This window comes from Micropterus dolomieu, linkage group LG08 (genome assembly GCF_021292245.1).
Source record: "Micropterus dolomieu isolate WLL.071019.BEF.003 ecotype Adirondacks linkage group LG08, ASM2129224v1, whole genome shotgun sequence".
NCBI lineage: Eukaryota > Metazoa > Chordata > Actinopteri > Centrarchiformes > Centrarchidae > Micropterus > Micropterus dolomieu.
The window spans coordinates 1,618,416-1,623,456 of record NC_060157.1 but is presented as its reverse complement, the minus strand read 5'-3'; positions in this window follow the sequence as shown (position 1 = coordinate 1,623,456).

The window sequence follows — 5,041 nt, the reverse complement described above, 5'->3', positions numbered from 1 at the left end:
ATGGTCATTCAGACTTGGCCTCGGGTGTCTGCAATGACCATCAGTTACAACAGCAACGATTTCATTAATCTGACGCTTTTATCCAAAGCGACTTACAACAGCTCTACATGTCAGAGGTCACACGCCTCTGGAGCAACGAGGGGTTAAGTGTCTTGCTCAGGGACACAATGGTGAACGTGTCACAGTGGGGAGCTGAACCAAGGACTCTCACACCAAAGGCATGCATCTAATCCACTACGCCATCACCACCGCCAATGAACCTAGAAGTATTGATCATCTTGACAACGACCCCACTGAGGTTAAATAGCTGAGTTTTCCTACCAGTCAGTCAGAACTAAAGAAGCTACTTGGATGATAAGTGAAAAGTCTTCCTGTAACTTTAATCTGTCCAGTTGCCCTTTGATTTGAACCTTTCTTGTAACACTATAGTCCTTATTTTATATTTTTTTTAATAATACAGATTTTTAAATGACGTCTCTTTTCACACACTTACTGTATATACATTGAATGTCAAGTTTAAGTATCATTAAATCAATAAAAAAGTAGAAACATGCTTGTTTTCAATTATATTGGAGAGCTGTCTTAAACTTTAATCTTGTTCTCCTGGAGAGTTCTGAGAAACTCATTAATCTTCTGTTTGAGTGACAGAATCAACACAGTAAGTAAATGTGCTCACATCCAAAGTAAACCCAGTCACAGTAAAATTCATCTAAAATTGGAAAAGTAAAGAATCATAAATAGGAAATTCAGTTGAGTAAAAAATAAAAATACTTTAATGTATTTAAATTTGAAGTGAAGAGGAAGAAAAGTTGAACGTTTCTAATAGAAATCCTCTTCCCTGAACTGAAGCTCTGAACTGAAGATTTGGAGTAAAAGCTGAAGCAGCAGCGGCCTCTAGTGGCGTCTGGATACATGACACGCTGTCACTGCTGCTCAGAGGGATTCTGGGAATCTGCTGTCAGTCTCTAGTCTCCAGGATGTTTCATTTCTATAAGCCATGTTAAGCTGGCAGGTGTGAATTCCTTACCTGTTCCTGTTCCTATCCTACCTATTGATGTTGTTCGTCCTGCTCAGAAATGGTTGGTCTAGATCTTTTAATCAGTTCTCCAGCAACATCAAAACACTCCTCCCATTGTTCTCCACGTATTCTCTCCTTGACTTCTCTAGCCAACTTTTCATTTGCTGATATCCTCAGAATCTCTTTCAGGACCTTTTCCTGCTCCTCCAAAATCTGTTCACCAAACAGTTTTTTTCTTGAACATTTCCTCCATCCAAATGATGACATCAGGGCTGGCACACAAACGATACCAAGAGCAAAAAGGAGCCAATAGCCTGAAAAAGAAAGATCAGACTGTATTCTTATTTCCTGCAGGTTAATGCGCACAATGTCAATAAAGATAAAACACTCACCCATGACTCGTTTTCAGTTCAGTGATGATCACTCTTCAGTCATCTTCCTCGTGGCTCCTGTTGTTCAGAGCGATCATTCTGGCAGCAAACATACCAGCTGCCATCGATGAACAACAAACACAACCCACAGCAGACCGATGAAAGCTGCACCTGAACACAGGAGTCTGCAGACTCTCTGAAATGACCTGTCTGTCCAGAGTCTAAAGAGAAAGATTATAAAAACAGGCAGAACCAGGGAGAAAATGCAGTGAATGTTTTGTGGTTTCAAAGAGCACGAAAAGTCCCGGCCGAGCAAGATAAAAAGAGCAGTTATTACGACGTAGATGCAGAACTTTCTGATCATGATTTGAAATTTCTCTACACGCTCCATCTCTGTAAAGTTGACATCGGCTGAGAACCTGCAGCTTAAAGCTTCTGAACATATATAAACAGGACACCAAGTATTTTCTGTTTTTTTGACGACACATGCACATTTGAAGCACTGATTTGTGTTTTTGCTGCTTAAACAAAAAAAAATAGGAAAGTCGTATGAAAAGTAAAGTATGTTTTATTCAGCCATCAGATCTGAGTTGCAATGCAGTTGTTGTATTTTGTGATATTTCTTATTGTACTGACTAAATCCTAACATAGTCTAGTAACTGGTTGCTAATACAGTGGATTAAGTTTAGACATGTGCCCGTGCAGCGTCTTAAATATCATACGGGGACTTTGGTAATGTTACTATTAACTAGCAAGTTTATTTTGCTCCATGTCTCATACAGTGGCATTATCTTTGCTCGTAATACATGTAACCAACACCATCGTGCCTTGCTCACCCCCAGGCTAGACGCTAGCACAGTCAAAAACTGTTTGCTTCCCAAATCAGCAACACCTGTGTCTGGGTTTCCTCTACGTAAATAACCCACACCTTCATGACTCGAGATCAGCTGAACTGCAAAGCACATACAGCCCCCTAGTGGCACAAGACAAGAATTACATAAAAGAATACAGAATGAAAATGGCTCGTACACTTATCTTGTTAAATCTGCAAACTCACGTTGGACGGACATTTTCTTCCAGGTTCATTCCCACTGAGAGAAAAGTTTAATTGAACCATGAGGGTGCATTTTAAGAAGAAAATAGAGGAGAAGAGACATGTTTCGGTTGCTGTACTAAGGTCTTGGCCACAGCAGCGTTAAAAAAGTGACATTTTCAATCAAAATCTATCAATTTCAGTAGAGGCTGATTCACTTGCCAGGTCAAAGTAAAACTAAAGCTAACCATCTCAACAAGGTGAGCTCCGAGAGAGCCACCGAATGTCTAATGAAAATACAAAAAGAACCAAAAAGGATTAGTGGTGTTCCCTCGTGTGCAGTTAATTTAGGATGTCTAGGTGCCGCTGGTGTGTGCTTTCTAGGGTTAAGCAAGGAGTTGGCTGAAACGAGTATCCGGTACAGATAATGAACTTTTTACGAATACGAAAAAAATATGAAAAAAACAGCAACCAACCAGTTCATTTTGCACACATTTATCTGAAGAGCAAAGGGCTTAGCTCTGTTAGCATTATGAGCTAATTCTACAAAAGTGTGGTCAAGCAGGCTCCTACTTTAAGACCAGGTGTGTCTTTGATTTGGTGACGTGCTGAGGAGGTTTACTGCTCTAATGTGAGCAGTAGGTTTTGGCTTATTGTTAGTAATAATTACTCAAGGTGGTTTATTTGTCATTATAGAAAGTTGTAAAAAAAAAAACAAATAGGGATTGTAGTCCTTCATGCTACACACACAGATCTTAAGATAATTACCTGTAGCCTGTAATAAAATATGAAAACATATAAATAAATAAAACAATATAGACCGCAATTTATAGATATAGATGCTGCGGTTTAATCCAAAACCCTGGCTTCCTTTTCCGGAGACCGTCTTTCTGTCCTATAACAGGTGTTTGAGCTAATAAAGCCGAAAACTGACGCAAACAAAAGTGTAGCAAAGTTTGAAAGAGGCACTGGCTGCTGCTGCCTCTGCATGTGCTGCCGTTGCCACAGCGAGGTGTCAGTGTCAGCCCGGTAAACTGCGACGTGAATGGTTCCACCAGAACTGGCGTTTAGTTTAGACCATTTAGTGGCAACACCTTACTTGTAACCCAGAGACAGAAATTTTCCTTCGTGCTAAGAGTCTCCCACACAGAGATGGAAAAATGGGCAGCGTAAGGATCTGAGCGACTTTGATGAGCTGTGATGGCTGGACGACTGGGTCAGAACATCTCCAAACCGGTCTGCGGGGGGTCAGAAGTGGTCCAAGGAAGGAGCGTCATGGAGGGCGAAGGCTTATTGATGCAGGTGGGGAGTGAAGGCCCGTGTGCTCCGAACCAACAGACGAGCTGCTGTAGGTCAAACTGCTGAAGAAGTTGATGCTGGTTCTGATAGAAAGGTGTCAGAACACGCAGGGCCTCAACGGGTCGGAGCTGTTTTGGCAGCAAAAAGGAGACCGCCGGGTAGTCCTGGAGTTACGGCTGATCGGTGTAGATTTGATTGTCCATGTTATCTCATGATATTACAGTGTGTATGTGTTTGTACTGCAGGCAGAATACAGTTGTGGGTAATGCGGTCATGGAACGTGTGCAGGACTCCTGCTGAGAATATTCAGTGGCAGCACGCGACGTGTTCCCCAGAACAAGTGTGAAGATCAATTTCTGATTCCTGTCAGCAACTTCCCTTCATGCCTACCGCTGCTATTCTTCTTCCTCTTTCTTTGTCTGCTGAAATGTTTCAACGTGAGTGTGGTCTCTCGTTTGAAGATGTGAAAACTCATTTAGTAATCATCCAGATATCCTGTGGTTTTAAGATCATATCCATGATTCATCTATAATCCCCGCTCAGTACAGGTCAATACAAAACAGACAACATGGTAAAAACAATAAAGTCATAGTACACTACACCACGATATACAAAACAGTCATTATGTTACAGTACGCAGGTCACAAACTGGTTTCCAAGTGAATCATAAGGTGACAGTATTCTGTTTTAGGGTGCAGTAAAGGGCTATTCAAGCGTTACAGTGCCGTTCCATGCAATCAAGTCTAACTCATTGTATTAAAGCGTTTAATCAGTGCGTTAAAGTGCTGCATCTAGTGCGGGACCACACAGCTGGGTGACGACTGTATGATCCCACGACAAGGGGCCCCGCTGAAGGGCAGAGTCACGGAGGGTCAATGTACATAAAGGCCAGACAATTTGTAGATATCATCTGTAAACACACACACACACACACACACACACACACACACACACACACACACACACACACACACACACACACACACACACACACACACACACACACACATACACGCGTACCTATCCAACAGTGCACCGTCGGAGTAAACTGCCAAGTGTGGACCTGTGTTTCCAGTCCTTTTGAAGTAAAATAAATATAATACAAAATTTACTTTTACTGTCTTTTAACATAATATTACTTCAAATTTGCTTTTTTTTGCTTTTTAAAGAAATTGCCAAGAGGGGACTTAGATCCTTAAACGATAGCTACCTATCCAAGAGGGGACCTCCATTGTTATGCAGTGGAACTGTCTGTGCTCATTCTCACCTAATGAGTGTTTTTACCTTCAAAAACTTTCTTTGTTTCTTTCAAAAATGGAT